The 19,144-nt window shown below is 45.1% G+C and overlaps 1 pseudogene; it reads left to right on the top strand.

Moving 5' to 3' along the window:
• The first annotated feature begins 9,057 nt into the window (after positions 1-9,057).
• Positions 9,058-9,245, top strand: LOC102953250 (annotated as a pseudogene).
• Positions 9,246-19,144: the final 9,899 nt, after the last annotated feature.

A 19,144-nucleotide genomic window follows, 5' to 3' on the forward strand; every position in this document is an offset into this window, starting at 1 on the left:
CCATTATTTTTGCTTTATAGAGAATTTTAAAGTTCAGAATAATTAAACTGGCCAAGTTCATGGGTATGTGAACTGTGCAGTTGCACTGGTCCCCAAGCTTAGAAAAGCCCTGTGTTTGGTTTAATGCACTATTACTAACATCTTGAAATTCTTTTTTTTTTTTTTTAACATTTATTTATTTATTTGAGAGAGAGAGAGAGAAAGAGAGAGAGAGAGAGAACAAGCAGGGGGGCAGCAGAGAGAGAGGGAGACACTGAATCCGGAACAGACTCCAGGCTCTGAGCTGTCAGCACAGAGCCCAACATGGGGCTCGAACCCATGAACCATGAGATCATGGCCTGAGCCTAAGTCAAACGCTCAACCAATGAGCCACTCAGGCACCCCATCTTGAAATTAATAAATGCTTTTTTTAACAGAAAGCCTTATATTTTCTTTTTGTAGTCGATCCTCCAAATTAGGCAACTTTTCTTGTCCAAATGCATTAATGCTTGGACTCATCAAATGTCCATGTCTGTTTTTATGGAGATTGTGATTGTGACTGCCACCAACTTCCTAGAGCTCAACAGGCTGGTGGGGTAGCTCTACCATGTGATGAGGGGCATTTCCTGGGTCAGGAGGAAGAGTGGCTTGTTGGTGGTGGAAGGGGTGCTGGTTTTATTTACCCCTCTCCTTTCTCTCTGCCTGCTCTTCCCTTTTTCCCCCATTCTGCTAGCCTTCACCATCTTCCCAATGGAGTGCTGGAATTGGAGCCCAAGTCTTCTGATTCCAAAGCCCACGGTCTCCTACTAGCCCTACCTGTGCACAGACAGGTGTGCTTCCCAGTTCCAAATGTTTCAGCAACTCTTTAATAAGCCCAGATCCATACCACTCGCATCAACATTTTGAGCTCTGGTTGGATTGGGTGGCGTTTGGGGGGATGGATCTTCAGCTTCTCTGTCTGGTACATAATTGCCTTCTGAACTCCTGATGTTTATTTCCAGACACCAGCTGGACAGGTGCAGCCAGAATTCTTGCAGGCATCTCAGGCCCTCATCGCTCTCTCACAGCTTACCATTTTTCCCATGCTTGAGATCTTGTTAAAGAAGTCACCTCTGGGCCAAACACTCTAGCTGACCCAGAGGTCTCAGAGTTGTCTCTAGCTCTTCCCCCTTTCTCATTCTCAATGTCACTAAATCCTATATATTTTTGTTTTTTGCCCATAAACAGCCCCATCCCCTTAACTACTGCCTTAGTGTGTTCCTTGGTTATCTCTCCTGGACTTTATGGCCATGCTAACTGGGCTCTCTCTGTCTCTCTTTTTTTAGTTAGTAACACTCTCTTTTATAATCAAATTTACAAAATCTACACATGGTGTGTTGAAAAGGGGGAATCTATATATTTTTATTTTTTTAATGTTTATTTTTGAAAAAGAGAGTAAGCACAAGTGGTAGAGGGGCAGAGAGAGAGGGGGACAGAGGGTCCCCCTTCTAGGCCACCCTCCACATTTGTACAGAGTTATCTAATCATAAAACCATCCCGATCGTTCGTTCACTCTCTTGCTTGGGCTCCCTGTTGGCCACCAGACAAAGCCCAAACACCTTTCACTGTCTGGCCCCATTGTGTCTGCACAATTTCATCTTCTTTCATTTCTCTCCTGTACTCCATGCAGCAGCTGCCCTGGGTTCCCTGTTCTCCAATAAAACTACCTTTTGTGTCTCTCTTTACATATGCTGTTTCTGTCTGGAACTATCCAGCTTGCCCTTCCCCATTCTCTTACTGATATATACATTCTGTACATCTTGGGTCATATGTCGTTGGTGCTGGAAAGTCTTCCCAGATGCCCCATCCTCTCCCTTCTGGACCTCTCTCTTCTTATTCACACATTATCACGCTATTTTGGAAGCATTTGGCCATGCGTCTGTCAGTGGTAGGAAGACAGGGATCATATTTATTCATCTTTGTATTCCCAGTGACTGGAACAATGCCAGGCACATAGAAGGGGCTGATGAGATACACTATGTGTGTGTGTATGAACCTTGAGTGATTGTATTATTTTTGAAAATTATTTTGATTTTTGAATTTTAAATAGATAATTGACATGGTATGTGTTCCTTTTGAATTAGAAAAAAGTGCTATCAATAAATGTATTTTAAAAACTATTTTTAAATGGTGTATAATTTAATAAACAATAAAAGATGCAGGTCTGAAGTGTTTAGGTTGATACATTGACAATTAGTATACACTTATGTAACCACCACCCCAACCAAGACAAAACATTTCTGTCACCTCAGAAAGTCTCAGATATGTCCTCTTCCCAGTCAAAGAAAGACCCATTGCCCTTAAAAATGACCCAGTTTTTGATATATATCAACATGGGTTAACTTTGCCTGCTCTAGAATTTCATATAAGTGAAATCATACAGTATGACCTCGTCTGTACCTGCCTTTCCCCCAATATCACAATGTTTTTGAGATTGTTCCACATAGCAGTGCTTTGTTCCTTTGGTTGCTCAGAAGTATTCCATTGTAGGCCCACAGTTCATGTATCCATTCTCTAAGTATGAGTTAGTGACCTGGAAAATCTGAGAGGTATTAAGCCACTCTGTGAACTTGGAGGGTGGCACCCCTACAGCAGAAGATTTGGCTCTTAGTAGGGACTCTGAAGGTCTAGCTGTTACTTATGGTAAATGGCACCAGACCAATCCTTTCTTTTTATTGTTTATGTTCTCTCTATTGCCCTTGGTTGACACACCTTTCTGCTCACATTGTGCCTGCTTGTGGCATTTCTGTTGCTGATTTTTAGCTTCTGTGTTGCAGTACCTTACAGATAAATCAACTGTCTTAGAATCATGCTCTAAGGAATGGTCTGACAGGACCATGCCCATTATGAGGGACTGTGATATTGATTTTGGTTCCCCCAAGGTCTTTTTTTACCCCTTCCTTTCTTGGCCATGTTCCAGATGTCTAAATTGCTCCTGGATTGCACCCTCTGGCAGTTGGGGTCTCTGGGCTCCAGATTACCCTCAGCTCTGACCACAGTGGTCCTGTGCCCTCTGTCTGGTTGCATCTCTGTTTACTAGCCCCAGCCTGTATGCCTTCCATGAACCCTATGGTTCCTATGACCCTCTTGGTTAGGATTCATAACACTGACCCCAATCTCCTACCTGAAACTTGTCCCTGAGCCCAACTATGTGTCTCAGACCCTGACCTTACCTATGCCCTCACTGCTCATCATCTTAACACACACTGTCTTGGCATAGACACCTTTCAAAGTGAAACCATATAGGTACCAGGTTATGAACATTGGGAACAGCCAAGGGCACCCTGATTCATCACACCTGCCCACTGCCCTTTGCATAAATACCAAATACTTAAACTCTCACTATAGAACTATGAAGCTGGTGATAGTGTCCCTGTTTCAGGACAGATGTAAGAATGCATACAGAAAGATGAAATAACCACAAAGAACCCCCTCCATACACAAAGGTTATGCTTTCCATAGTAGGTTCCCCGTCTCACATCATTTAATAAGGTGATAAATCATCCTGGTTTGCTCAGGACTCTCCCAGTCTTAACATTGAAATTCCTGCATCCTGGTTGCAGGCAAACCAGGATAGCTGGTTTACCTAAAAGTTAACAACTTTGAAAACATAACCTGTTTTAATCAGAAGAACCTCTTGCATTTAGTTTCCCTGATGATATTGCAATCCCGAAGAGCATTTATGAACCCAAAGGAGATAAACTTTTAGAGATAGCTTTTTACTAGAGCATATCCATCTCTAGTGTTAGCTAACTGCATGTCTGTTTCTTCAGTGGTCCAGGGTTTGGTGTAGGCCAGAGTGAGGACAAGCACACAGGGCTTACCTCCCTAGAGGAGAGCAGGGATTCATGTGCTCACATCTGGAATTAAACACATTGTTGGGTCACTAATGCTTCAGGCATTTTGTTCGTGGACTGTATATTATTATACAATAGTGCACCATGGGAGGGGACTTTTATTCCACCTTCCCATACTCAGGACCTGTCAGCTTGCAGGAACTCTTTATTCTGGAAAATCTCCTAGAAGAAAGCAAAAGCAAGAAGGAATGCTCTCAATGCTTCTTACATGGGAGTATATGCCCTGGATAGTGGAGAATGTGGCATCCTGGGACTCAGGGACAGCAGGGATTTATAGCACTTTGCTTCATGTTTTTTTACCTTGGGTGAAGGACGTTGTTATGTCACTGAGATTTAGGCTGTTAGTAATAAAATAATTTCTTCTCAGCATATATCTGAGATTCAAGGAAAACTTTAAAAAACAAATCTGAACTGCTGTGATAGGGCAAGCTGCAGAGCAAATGTGGGACTTATACCCAGGTGGGGCTGAGGCTGGGGAAATGGGCTGTGAAGACATGAAAATTAGAATCTCTTTCTAGACAGAAAGGGTTTTGTTCTCAAAAGAGTGTTGGAAACCAACATCTCAGGGGACAACAAGTTCAGCATGGGCTAGGAGGCTTTGGGGGACCTAAATTAGGTCCAGAAGGAAAAGTAGTATATGAATGAAGGTGAATGGGCAGGCAAGTGAAGTATACCTTGGACAGATGTGCACGTGCACACTTTTCTGTTTTCCAAGGCCACGTGCTTTTCACTCTATGAAAAGAGTGTTTTGGACTGTTTCACTCTCTCGTGTTTTGGACTTTGCCCCAACAAAGTATCATAGAAAGCACTAAATATATATGTTTTTAATTGAACCACTGAAATTCTTTATATCTGTTAAGGACTCCAGAGTCCCTCAGCCCTAGACTTGAATTCTAGCTCTGCTACTTAGCAGTTTCGTGTCCCCGAGAGGGTTGTGGAACCCCCAACACCCAGCTTCCTGTTCTTTACAATGGGGTGACACCTGCCTTGTCTCTGTCCAAGCTTGTGGTGAGGGTTAAACATGAGAATATACATGAAAGTGCTTTGAAAGCAGTAGACTTCTATGCAAATGGGTTAGCAAGCTGTCGCACTGAATTATGTTCCCCAATTCGTATGCTGAAGCCCTAGCCCCCAGTGTGACTGTATTTGGACACAGGGCTTTTAAAGAAGTAATTAATGTTAAATGAGGTCGTAAGGGTGGGTCCTAATTCCAAAGGACTGGTGTCCTTGTAAGAAGAGGGAGAGCCACTAGAGATCTCTTTCCCCTTCTGCACAAGTACAGAGAAAAGCCATATAAGCTGAGAGGGAGAAGGCAGCTATCTGCAAGCCAGGAAGAGAAGCCTCATGGGAAACCAACCCGCCTACCTTGGTCTTCCAGAACTGGGAAAAAAATAAGTGTCTGTTGTTTAAAGTCATCCAGTCTGTGGGATTTTGTTATGGCCGCCCTAGCAGACCAGTACAGAAGAAAATCAAAGTTTCAATGATTACAGAACGCTTTTGTATGCATCTTTTTTAAAAAATGTTTATTTTTTATTGAAAGGGTGGCAAAATACTATCAAGCAGTATTTTTAAATTTTTAAAAAAAATTTTTTTTAACGTTTATTTATTTTTTGAGACAGAGAGAGACAGAGCATGAACGGGGGAGGGTCAGAGAGAGGGAGACACAGAATCTGAAACAGGCTCCAGGCTCTGAGCTGTCAGCACAGAGCCCGACGCGGGGCTCGAACTCACGGACCGTGAGATCATGACCTGAGCCGAAGTCGGCCGCTTAACCGACTGAGCCACCCAGGCGCCCCTGAAATTTGTTTTAATTAAGTGCTCACATTTTTTTGCATCATGAAATGTTGAGAATAGGTGTGGGTCTTGTCTTCTGCTGCTTTGCATCCTAGAAGCAGGTGGAAATGTCTGACAGTTAAGTAGAACTGGAAAAGTGCAGAATGGTATTCTTTGGAAGAAACTCTTGCACTTTTTACCCTAAGTCACTCCATCCCTGCCCCCTATATGTTGTTAGAGCTTCTGGGGACGGTATCATTTTTTTTTTTTTCCCAGCTGTGATAAATGGTGTACAATGCTGGTTTAAGATAAGAGGCTACAGTTTTGTGGAAAAGAGTTCTGAGGAACATGGATTCCCTGCTTCTTTCCTGCAACCCTGACTTCTTAGGCCAGTAAGTCACAGACATGATTGCTATACTCTGGTTCCAGTCTGTTCTCAGTGGTTGACATGAATTTATCTGTCTTTCCACCCCTCCTCTTTGCTCCCGACTAAGCCCTTTCCTCCCCCATCCCCACACCGACACCTGGACTCTCCCTTGTAATTTTAACACTTGGAGTCCAGAGGGACCATCTCATGTTGCCTTCATCCAGAAGGGCCTTGGAAAGCTAGAAAGCAAGCATCCTCTTTGTCTTAGCAGTGGTATATACTAGCGACCCAAGTGGTTTAACTTGTATTGACACTTTTGGGGTTACTAATTCAGTGATGGGAAATGAGGACTTTTCTGCTCTTTTCTCTTTCTGTTATGAAATATATTAATCTTGCCCCACCCTCTTTTGAACATCAACCTGTCACCTATCTTTGAGAGTGATGGTTTTCAAGGTCTGAGTGGGAAGGATGAGGGCCAGTATGGCCAGAGGCATTAAGGGTTTGGTGGGTTGGTCTCAATGGAAGGATTATCCTCAGGGTAGACACCACTTTTCCTCTGTGTGTGCGTGTGTGTGTGTGTGTGCGTGTTGGTGGTGGTAGTGGTGGTAAAATATATATACATAGAATTTACCAACTTAATCATTTTAAGTGTACATTTTGGGGGCTTCCAGTACATTCATATTGTGCAATCATCACCACCACTGTCTACAGAATGTTTTCATCTTCCCAGACTGAATCTCTGTCTCCATTAAACACTAGATCCCTCCCCCTCTCCCACTAGTCCTTTGCAACCACCCTCCACTTTCTGTCTTTATGAATTTGAAAATTTCACGGTTCTAGGTACTTCATATAAGTAGAAAGAGGACAATTTTTGTCCTTTTGTGTCTAGTTTATTTCTCTGAGCATAATGTCCTTGAAGTACATCCATATTGTAGGCTGTGTCAGAGTTTCTTTCCCTTTTCAGGTTGAATGATGTTCCTTGTATGTATATGTCCCATTTTGTTTATCCATTCATCTGTGGATGGACACTTGGGTTGTGTCTATCTTTTGACTATTGTGAGTAATGTTACTACGAATATTGGTGTGCAAAAAATCTGTGGGAGCGTTTGAGTCTCAGCTTTCAATTCTTTTGGATAGCTGCCGAACAGTGTAATTGCTGAATCATAGGGTAATTTTATGTTTAACCTTTTTAGGTACTACCAAACTTTTCCCCCACAGTAGCTCAGCCATTTTCCATTCTTACCAGTAATGGTAGGCATCTTTGTCACAGGTGTGGGGATTTATTTGGCACCTTCAGATGCTCAGTTAAAGCTATAATTAAATGACAGGTATACATTCTAAGAGTACGATGGCACCTGGGCCATTATGTAACATAGAAAGATGTATTTTCTTCATGTTTTCCCATCCAACCAGATAGGAAGTAAAATAGCTTTGGGTTTGAAAGCTTTAATATGTAAAAATATTTGATCAAAGACAACCAAAGTCCTCATGCTCTACTGAAAGTGAACTTCTGGTAAATGAACTCTGTGGACGCACTGTGCCCTTATGCCCAAACATGATATGCCATTTACATGCCCAGAAACAAACTCTATTTCCTCATTCATTCCATAAGAGTTTGTGGAGCTTATTAGGGAAAGTTCTTCCTAAATCGCAGTTTTTTTCTCTTTGTGCTTGCAATCAAATAAGCATATCCTTTTTCTTGAACTTAAAACTCTATGAAGCGTGCAGGCATTTGGAGAGTAGCGGGTGGAAGATGCCCAGGAGGTGTTTTCTGGAATGGAACAGATAATTTCTGATAAGGTCCTCCAAACTGTGGTTTATCAGGCTCCACTCCCCGCCACGCCCCCCCCTCCCCCCCCCCCCCCCCCCAGTTCTGGGCAGGGTGTAGGGAGGGAGAATTTACTTCCAAGTTATGTTTTAGAGACATTCTGAAGTGTGATGCTCTAGTACTTGCCAGGGACAAGCAGAACACTAGTCTTTGTGGTGACCCTCTGTCTGCTTTGCTCCTGGAAGTCTCTCCTGTAGCACTGACTCTGTGACTACGTTTATGGTTCAATTGAGCAGCGGACTCCCAGCCTGGACTAGAAATCCTTCAAGAGTAGATTAGCTGGAGCTTGGTGGGTCCTGTCAGGCTGAGCCCGGGGGAGGCTCAGTCCCTAAAAGGGACCCTTCTGTACCCTGACAAGATAGCCTAGAAGCCAGTGGGAGAGGATTGAAGGCCCATGAAGAACAAACACTAATCCTGAGCTTGCTGGGGAGAAGGAAGAGGGGCGACCCTTCCTGACACCTGCCGCCATACCTGGGCGACTGGCTTGTTCTCCTGTGTGTGTTTGTGTGGGTTGGGAGGGGGTACCCTGATGCTCCGGTGCAGCTCTGCTCATTTGTGATCTTGATTCAGGGGGGAATATTATCATCTGATACAGTCTTCCTATCTAACACTTTATCAAGCGCAGCAGTCACAGCCCAACATCAATCTCTTGCTAACACATATATTCATCTTGATGGGGCTCATGGCACCCTGCGATGGTTACCATATGAACAGAGTTCTGTGATGAAGCTGCATTCCCCAGGGGCATTCCTCCTTGCCCTTCTATGTGCTCCCATGTGGGCTACTGGGGGTCAGCAGTGACCCAGAGGCTCCCTACACACAGACTTTTGGCATGGGCCTCTTGATTCCCTTGCAAATGGAACAAGAAATCCATGCATGGTGAAGTGGGGGCGGCGGGGGGGGGGCAGGGGACGTCCATGGGCTCTAATTAGCTTCTGTGGTATTGAGTCTGTTTTTCTTTTTCTTACAGCATGTTGACTTCACATTTTGATCTTAATGTGTTTCCTTATTGTGAGCCCCATTCCCCCAGTGGGCTGAACGGTTGCTCCACTCTTGGATAAAGAACCTTCTGACAATGACAGTGTTGTAATGAGGGTGTGCCAGTATGGTCATCTTGAACATCCTTTGGGATGGCATTAAGAAAACACTTGGTTGAGCTGGGTGGGACCAAAGCAGATTTTAAAAAATGTTTTCCTTCTCTTTCTTCTTCTCCGCCATCGTGGTGTGTGTTGTGACTGTTTCTCGCCATGTCTTCTCACAAGGCTTTCAGGATCAAGTGATTCCTGGCCAAGAAACAAAAGCAGAATCATCCCATTCCCCACTGGATTTGACGAAAACTGGTAATAAAATCAGATACAACTCCAAGAGGCAGCATTGGAGGAGGACAAAGCTGGGTCTGTAAGGGATCGTACATGAGATGGCACACGTTTATGCTGCCTGAAAGTCATGTGTTCCATCACCTCCCTACTACCTGACCAGTAGATCTGTTTTATCAGGAAATTGACTTTTCTCTCTTATGATGCTTCTGCACCAGTAGGTTGGTTCAGTAATAAACATGTGAGACCTTTTGATTGAAAATAAATAAAAATGAAAAATATTTTCCTTGCTTTTTCACACCTTTACTTTTCTACCAACTGATTTTCATGAGCTTTCTGGAATCTGGGTGAGTAAATTAACTGCGTGGAGGGGAGCTTTGCTTGAGGAAGGTTTTGCCTTTCTTTTTCCACACGTTTTATACCTAAGTTTTCACTGCTTTGTGGTCAAGGAGTCAGGTAATGACCCCTGGGGTTCTGAAGACTCTTTTTTTTACAATCTCTCCAAGAACTTATTCTTCTGACTGATGTTCTTTCCTCTACTTCCTTACTTTTCAGAAGGCAGCCCATGTACCAAGAGTGTATATATATATTTTTCTTGTGATTGGTTAAGAGCAATTGTTGGTATTTAAAATACTCCTTTGACCTTGATGTACTGGCTTGCCATCAAATTTTATTGTGTAAGCTGAAGCAAAACAATCCATGTCTAAAATCTAGCTCTCGGTGATACTTAGCACACTGTGATATTTATATGTCAAATGCCACTTAATGGTAATGTAAATAAGACATTATGTGACTCTTGTGCGGGAGTAGACATTATTCTCAGTGCATTGTACAATACTCTCTGGCCTGGATCAGACTTAGGTACTTCTCTCTTTGCATATCAGTCCTTGAGACCTTGCTATTTTATCATATTCCTGTGGCATAAAGAGAAGAGGAAGACAAATTCTTTGCTCTTAAGAAGCTTGGAGAAGAGGCTTACAAGTGAATAGTTACATGCATTGCAATAGTCATTACTGTACAGATTTGGACCAGATTTGGGGATACTTACTGCCTTCTCTCTCTTTCATGGTGGGAAGGAGCATGTTTAAGAAACAGGGTGAATGAAGGTTGAGCTGAATCTTGACCAGGGTTTCTCATCCTTGGAACTGTTGACATTTTGCACCAGATCATTCTTTGTTGTCCTGTGCATGGTGGGATGTGGAGCAGATACCTGGCCTCTGTACTGGGTGACAATGACAGCAACCCTCTTCTCTTCAGGTTCTATCAATAAAAAATACCCCCAGACATAGCCAGCTGTCCCCTGAGGGAAAAGATTACCCCTGGTTGAGATTCACTGAGATTCTCTGAGTGAAATCAGAGAGGAAAAGGGCTTCCCATGCACAGCCAGGGATGTGGGAGAGAGCCTAGCCCATTCAGGCACCCTCAAGTGGTTGAGAACTGGGTGGAATTCAGTATACCTGGAGGCTAAAAGGTAAATAGGCCCGGTTTTGAGGTCTCCAAGCAGGGAACAAACTAACCACTCAAGTTCAGGGGCAGGCAATGGGGAGCAGCACAGTCAACTAGGGGTGTTATTGGGTAGCCTACAATGGGTGTCATTAACATTATGCACCATCTGGCAGCTTCCTATTGCAACTAATTAGGCTTGCTAAGTACTCTCTAAACCTCTAGAATCCTTATTTTAAAATGCTACACTCTAAAGTTTGGTGCCTTGGGACAAAACCCAGGTATCTTTGTTTATGGTCATGCTGTAGAGGGAGGACTTCATGTGTACTTGCTTGGAGCCAGTGAGGAAGGCTTCAGAAGACCTTTGTCACAGGAAGAAAACCTGCTGTGAAATATTAGAGGCCACCAAGACTACTGTCTGGAGATCAGGTGGAAGGCAACAGAAACTATGAAGCCTTGAAACAAACACACAGTGCACCCAGGGTGGAGAGGAGGGCTGGCTTAAGAGCCATTAGAAAGTACAACTGGCCAGGCTTACACGGGAGCCTGGGAAGGGGAAGGTGCAGGATGAGCCTGAGTTGTCTGGATTGGATATCTTCCTTTTTTGGGTGCCCAGAAATGGGAGCTAAGAGAAGAGCCAATGCAGGTAGAGGGAGAACACAAAGATGGCTAGAGTCACCAGTTGGGACAGCGGGGCAATGACCTCTCAGACCACTGGAATCTGGGGAGAAAGGACCAGGCTGCAGATACATATTTGTGAGTCACTGTATTGAGCTGGTGGTTGCAGCTGTGGGTGAGATTGCCCAGGGGTGTGTGTAGAGAGTGGAGAGTGTAGGATCGAATCCTGTTTTCCATTCCTTGCAAATCCTGCCAGTGCTCTTTCCCCACAGTCACTTTCCAGGCCTGCAGCCCACCGTGAGTGACTCCCTCCCCCTTCCTTTTGAAGTAAAAAACCACTGGCTAAACAATCACCATACTGGAGATGCTTTGGGTCTGACAAACTCTGCATTTCTGGTAACTTCTCTGTGTTTTGCTCTTGTCTTCCTGACTCCACAGTAAGCTCATTCAGGCTGGGGCTCTATTTTTGCATCTTCTCAACCTGATTCTACACCAGTTCAATCCAGTAACGATCCCCAGCTCTGAGGCCTATGGGATCCTTAGTTGAACCGTGACTGGAGGACAAAGTCCTGTTCTCCTTGAAGAGCCCTACCCCCCTGTTCCTCCTGCTGGCACCTGGGGTATGGGGCTGACTCACTGAGTCAACATTTTTTGGACCTGCTTGGTGCATCCCAAACCCTGATTCCATGTGCAGCCTGAAGGAAGAAGAACCTTCTTGGCCTTACCTCTGAAGATTGGCAGTTTAATATACTAAAAACAAGCTGGATGTTCAAGTGACCTATTGAAACACAAAGCACTGGGTTCATTGTTCACTTGGGGGAAAATATGAAAATTCTGCTATTGCTGTGTGATTGGTGGTCAGCACCAGAACGACCAGTTGGAGGCCTTACTAAGCCAGGCTGCTGGAAGGACAGCTCAGAGGTATTGTAAAATGTGTTCTCTCCTGCTGGGGTTATCTGCCAAGAAGGGTGCAGCTTATCACCACAGATGTTTTCGCCAGGCTGCCTGTGCACTTTAACCCGCTGTTGCAACTGGGGTCATGCACAGGAGCCACGGGGTCTGGGCCCCCAGTGCAGCCAAGCCAGACTGGGGCCTGATGTCAGCTGCGTGCTCTGACCTGCCCACTGGGCACAGGCTGGTGAGGGGGATCAGTGCCTGGCGGGCTGGTTCTGCTCTGTTAAGACAGGGTGTGACAGCCTTGGGGGTGATGTGGTCCAGAGGGAGCCACAGGCTTCTCTGCTCCAGGCTTTCCTCTTCTCTGGAGGGAAGTGTAGCATGATCTGGGGCAGTCACCTGTTCTTTTTTTACATTATATGTTTTTCCTTAGTATTTTTTTTTTCAGGAATAGAATTTAGTGACTCATCACTTACATATAACACCCAGTGCTCATCCCAACAAGTGCCCTCCTTAGTGCCCTTTGCCCATTTAGCCCATCCCCCTTCCCAACACCCCCCTCCAGCAACCCTCAGTTTGTTTTCTGTATTTAAGAGTCTCTTATGGTTTGCCTCCCTCTCTGTTTTTATATTATTTTTGCTTCCCTTCTCCTATGTTCATCTGTTTTGTTTCTTAAATTCCACGTATGAGAGTCACACCATTTTTTAACTTCTCCATCCGGGGGTTTTGCTTGCACTCTCTTCAGGTTTTGCTCTGAGTGCTGGACCCTGGGTGGTTTTCCTTCTTCCCCAAGCTGCCAGGTTAACATTGGTGTGAATCAGAAAGTGCGACTAGCCAGCACCCACAAGCACGTAGCACCCAGACATGTTTCAGCTCAACAGAAGCTCCAACTGTTCCAGCCTCCTGAAAGTCAGGGCTTTAGTTCAGGGCTGCGGCTGAGGGCTGGATTTGCTCTTACTGGTATGGCTATGTTTCCATCTCTCCAGATCCAACAGCTCAGGAGTGGAGAGTTATCTTTCTTTCTTTCTTTTTTTAATATATGAAATTTATTGTCAAATTGGTTTCCATACAACACCCCGTGCTCATCCCAAAAGATGCCCTCTTCAATACCCATCACCCACCCTCCTCTCCCTCCCACCCCTCATCAACCCTCAGTTTGTTCTCAGTTTTTAAGAGTCTCTTATGCTTTGGCTCTGGAGAGTTATCTTTCTTGCAACTCATAAGGGTTTCAAGCCTTCTTGGGGGTATCAGAGCTGAAAGGATGGATGTGTGTGTACCAGAATCCCCAAATCTGTCTCAGCCTTACTATGCCGATTTTAGGTTTAAAAGCATCAAGAGAAACAGCAGGGTGAGCTCCATTTGGGCAAGAGCACTTTCATTCAGAATAACGCCATTTCAAATCTGTAAGTCCTATGTGCTCTCCTGTTCTTTCCATGTGTGTCTGACAAGTCTGCAGTTGTGAGTTTCTGCAATGTCAATTGCCCATCGCTTTTTCATTTCATGTCATGTCATGTCATGTCATGTCATGTCATGTCATGTCATTTCATTATCATTTCATTTTTGTTGGGAGGCACATGGGTGCAGAAAGGTGTGCACAGTCCGGCTTCTCTGTCCTTACCCAGAGATTTGCTAGCACACTTGAGGTGGGCGAAAGTCTCGGGTGCCTCTGTCTATGGGGTAGAGGTGAACTTGAGCTAGGGGGTGGGGGCAGAACAGAGAGATGGGGAGACACAGTCTTAGCTTCAGAGCCACGGGGGCTTCTTGGAGGGGCTAAGTGTTCTACAGACAGTTTGTGTTACAGGTAGCCCCTAACACTTCTTTGTTTGTGCCAGTGATCAAATCTTCTTCATTCCACAACCTCCAGCTTCCTGTTGTACCTGTTGATTGGGTACAAGTGGTAAACACCCTGGAGATGTAGAAGGCAGAGGGAGTGGTGGGGTGCCGAGCAGGGGAAGCTTCTTGCTCAGCTGCTTGGAACTTCCTCCTTCTCCCTCCATTGCTAATGCACCCCCCACCCTTCTTTCTCCTCAGATGGAGACCCTGAAAACCAGCAGCATTTGCTGGTCCTTGCCCAGATAGAAGGGTCCTTCTGCTTAGCACAGGAGGCTGCCTGCTGGCTGCCACCACCTGGGAACTGTGGGAACACGTGGCTGCCACATAGGCAGTGAGTCAGCATCCCACCTAAGAGGCTCTGGGAACCCGGCAAGGGTGCTCATCACCTCGGGTTAATATTAACTGTCCAGGCAGGTCCAAGGCAAATCCAGGAAGAGAGGCGTGGCATCCCCGGGGTGGATGGAATGGGTGGAGGAGCCAAGAGTCCTCATAACCTGGGCTCTTCAAATGGCCCAGTTTATCCCTCCCTGAAAGTTTGTTTTCTCTTTCCCCACCACCCCACTATTTGGTGAGATACTGCAGCTGGTTTGGCCCATGTAGGGGAGGGGGCTGAGGGTCCCAGCACCCTTGTGATTTTTTAGAGGTTAAGAAAGGCTTTGGGGTCAGAGCTGGGTTCGAGGTTCAAGGTCCACTGTGGATGGCTGTAAGACTGCAGGAAGGTTGCTCTCTAAGTCTTAGTTTCCTCATCTTGGGGAAAAGACCTCATTGCATGTGCGTTTCATGGGAGATAACGTGAGTAAGTGGCAGCTGTTATCTTCCTTTTTACAATGGCTGTTTCCCTTGACTTTTTCCTCAGGATCCGGCTTTCCTGCCACAACAACCTATAGGGAAGCTTCCCAGACACCTCTGCTGTGAAACCTGGCAATGGGATTTAATGCACCACAAGGAGCAGCCGGTTTCTGCTTCCCTCAGTGGCGTGAGGAGGGTGACTGTGCACACAGAGGTGGGGGAACCACGCAGGGGCTGCACGGACCCAACACAGGGGCTGGGGTGGGGGCCGTAAATTGTTGAGTCACCCCAGAGGGGTTTCCTTAGTGACCCCAAATCCATCCTTGCACCCAAGATGTCTGGATTCTGGAATATCATCGGGCCTCTGACATTTGGAAAGGTGCGTTCAGAGCAGTTGTGAGCGAAAGCTGCAGCCTCAGGGGATTTGGGCTAAAGGGTCATGAAGTCAGGCATTGCACCTCCTGTCCTTGGAGGCTTATCATCCACTGACAGATAACCAAAGTCTTGGCCAGATGACTCACGAGGGTGGCTTAACTTCTTCCGGGATCGTTCGTGGCTAGCTCTTGGGAGATTGGGGGTGGGGGTGGGGTGAAGAGGAAGATTTGTTTGTTTTCTTGGCAAATATTTACTGAGCACCATTATGTGACAGACCCATTCTAAGCAACAGAAGATGCAGAGCCCTGAGTTCCTACTTTTTCATGCAGCTTCATTCCATGAATGGAGGATGAGAAGTAAATAGGTGTTTGAATAAATAAGCAAGAGGCTTCAGTGGGCAGTAAGCTGTGATGATGAAGAACGAGGCAGTGGTTCCCAAACTTGAACAAGCCTCAGACTCACCAGCAGGGCCAGTTAAAATGCAGATGGACCAGTGACACGGGTTCAATGTCCAGGGAAAGACTGATAATTTGCCTTACGAAGGAGTTCTCGGGGATGCTGTTGCTAGTCCCTGGACCACACTTTGAGAACCACTGACTTCGTATCAGTATGAAGGGATGGGGTGGAGCTGGTTTAGAAACAGGACACTCAGGAAGATGGGGTCAGGGTTCCTTTTAGTTGGCTGGGAGGCAGAAAGCCTGGAGGCTGTATGTTATCTGCAACTCTTTTGTGGGAGGGACAGATGCAAAGAAACGGAAGACTTTGGTCTCCCTCACCTCTCACTTTTCTTTTGTCCCTGTCTAGATTAACATTCGGAATCTCCCTGCCCCGGGGAGCTGGCCGTCCAGTTGGCTTGAAGACTGCTCTTTGGTGGAGAGTATTCTCATCAGTCTGTTGGTTCTCATGAGGCAGCAATTTGAAGGCCAGATCACAGTCCAAACATTGCAGAAACATCACTGCCACCAAAGAGAAGGACATTCCTGTTCTAGTTGTAATCAACCCCCTGGATCTTTGGGCCCCTTATTACCAGTCACTCACTGGGTAGATGTGTTTCTTTTTCTTTTTTATGTTTTATTTTATATTTGAGAGAGAGAGAGAGAACAAGTAGGGGAGGGGCAGAGAGACAGAGACAGAACCTGAAGCAGGCTTCAGGCTCTGAGCTGTCAGCACAGAGCCCGACGCAGGGCTCGAACCCATGAGCAGTGAGATCATGACCTGAGCTGAAGTCAGATGCTCAACCGACTTTGCTACCCAGGCGCCCTGGGTAGATGTGTTTCTGTAAAAATCTATCTGTGCATGAAATGAAGATAAAAGCCATCAGAGTTTCGTAGATTAGAATTCATCTGAGGGCAGAGGACACAACTTCGTCTTTCTATCCCAGTGTCTAGCCGTGTGCTCGCCTTAATGGTAAGCCATAAATGCTTGTTGATTTCAAATATTTGCTCAATCATTTATTCACAACTGGGCACTATCCTGGGTGCTGGAGAGTTCAGGGCAAGGGAGAAAGATCCAGCTTCTGCTCTCATGGAGTTTATGTTCTAACTAGGGGATGCGGGCACATTAGCAGGTAATTCCCATGTCTGGTGTGGTCTTACATTGTATGTTAAGAGTGGGACCAGATGCTGTGAAAACACATAACCTAGGGAGATCAGGATGGCTTCCTGGAAGAAGTGATATATAGCATGAGGTGTGAGGGGGGTGGAGAGGAGTGGTGTGGGGGTGTCATATGCACAGGCCCAGAGGTGAGAGAGAGTGGGGTACAGTCCCTGACTGTCATCTATTTAGGATGACTGGAGCCAAGAATTGTACCTTGATCCTGAAGCGATCAAGTGAGGGACACTGATAAAATGTCTTCGGGGTTTCATGGCTTGGTGGCTATTCACACTGAGTGTAAAGGCTCTGACTTATGCCTAGGTTGGGGACATTCGCTGTGGCTCTGACTGGGTACTGTGTGAAGGTGGCTCTGTCTGCAGGTCCCAGGTCCCAGATTTGTACTCCTTCCCACCTGTGGAGCCAGGAGGTCTGGGCAAACCAGTTTGGATCAAGGAAGAGGCTTGTCGAGCTCTTTCCCATCGAAGGGCATTCTTGGAACCAGAGCGACAACTCTCTTACCATGTGGTGTAGGGAAAGACCGTGTCCAAAATGGTTGTTGAAACACTGAAATATAATTTTAGTGTTGATGGCTTCGGCCCAGAGAGGCACAGATGGTTTCTTGTTGAACTCTGTTTGCCGGCCTGGCACGCAGGCTCTGACTAATGACTCTGTGACCTGGGGCAAGCCAGGTAGCCTCTTGGCACCTCACTTTTTCAGAGTTACAAAATGGAGATAGACTGTGCCTCAAAGAATGGCCTGGGAATGTTGTGTATAGAAACAAGATGGTGTTTTTGAAAACATTGGTCTCATGGAGGAAAAGTTCAAACATCCAGGATGTTGATTGTTAAAAGGCATTTAGTTGGTGTGGCAATGGTCACTGCTTACTCTGAGTGTGTGTGTGTGTGTGTGTGTGTGTGTGTGTGTGTTTGTGTGTGTGTGCGTGCGTGTTTGTGTTTGTGTGTGTGTGTGTGCGTGTTTGTGTCTGTGTGTGTGTGTGTACTTAATGGTTAACTATTCAGCCTAGAATCTGTATTTAGTTTATTTCTAGAAAATACTTTCAGCTTGCTTTTATATAGACTTTATTCTTTTATTTATACAGAGAATAGTGTGCTCACTATAACAAACTTCAGGTTAACAAAACATCTCAAATACAAAGAGAATGGGCCGAACACCACTTTTTAGGTTATTTTTTAATGTGTACTTTGAAGAGCTATACATTTTCAGCTAAAAGGTTTGTGTTTTGTGTGAGAGGTGCATATCATCTCAGAAGCTCTTTGAATCCCTTTACCTTTCTTTCCAAAATGTTTTTTCTCCTCTGTTGAGATTCCCCCCAGCTTCTTTCTCATCATCAGGTAGCACCCCCTTTGAAAGCTCTTGAGTCTTACTTAAACTTGAAGATATACTAATATCTTCTGTCCTGATGGACTTGTTTTCTGGCCAAACTTCCTCCTGCTACAGCTGACCTAGATTTCCTCCCTTCCGCTTTGGCTTTTTTGACCCTAAGACGTAGTAAAGATAAGACTGAAGTTACCTGTAGGTGAGACATGCAGAATTTTCTAATTATTTAGGAAGTTCTGTTTCTCTGGCTGACATGCATTTGTTTTGCAGACATCAAGGAAACTCTCCACCTAGAGAGAGGTATCTTTCCATGGGCTTCCTCTCTTTACTCTCTTTGATTTCCTTACTATTTCTCACTGAGGAATGGCATGGAAGGTGGAGAAATGAATGTCTACCATAAAACGCGAGTTATGTGCTTGATGCAAGGAAGAAGGAGGTTAAAGTGGCTGATGCCAAATGCAAATTATAGTTCATGGCTGAGAAATAATTAAGCTCGATGTGTTTTTTTTTTTCTTCTTCTTTAATCCTAGAGTCCAATGCGCAGAGTCCTAAAGGGAAGCTAAGTGCCTTTAATCAACCTTCGGATGAAGCCTATTTGAGCCAACTTCTGTTCTTCTGGTAGATGTCTTAAGGATGTGTAAATAGAATCAGAGTTTTAAATTTATGTTTTTCTTAAAATCCAAACTTGGCTTCAAACCTAAGAACATTGGGAATTCAATATAATGTAATTTATTTCAGACTGCATGAGATTGGCTCACCTGGGAGCATTATTTCCTATTTGAACTCATCAGTTTTTTTCAAATGTTTATTTATTTAAAAAAATTTTTTTAATGTTTATTTATTTTTGAGAGAGAGAGAGACAGAGTGTGGGGGAGGGTCAAAGAGTGAGGGAGACACAGAATCTGAAACAGGTTCCAGGCTCTGAGCTGTCAGCACAGAGCCTGACACGGAGCTTGAACTCACAAACTGTGAGATCATGACCTGAGCTGAAGTCAGCTGCTTAACCAACTGAGCCACCCAGGTGCCCCAATTTATTTACTTATTTTTTGAGAGAGGCAGAGAAACTGTGAGTGTGGGAGGGAGAGAGACAGAGAGACAGAGA

The sequence above is a fragment of the Panthera tigris genome, chromosome B2 (assembly GCF_018350195.1).
Source record: "Panthera tigris isolate Pti1 chromosome B2, P.tigris_Pti1_mat1.1, whole genome shotgun sequence".
NCBI classification, from domain to species: domain Eukaryota; kingdom Metazoa; phylum Chordata; class Mammalia; order Carnivora; family Felidae; genus Panthera; species Panthera tigris.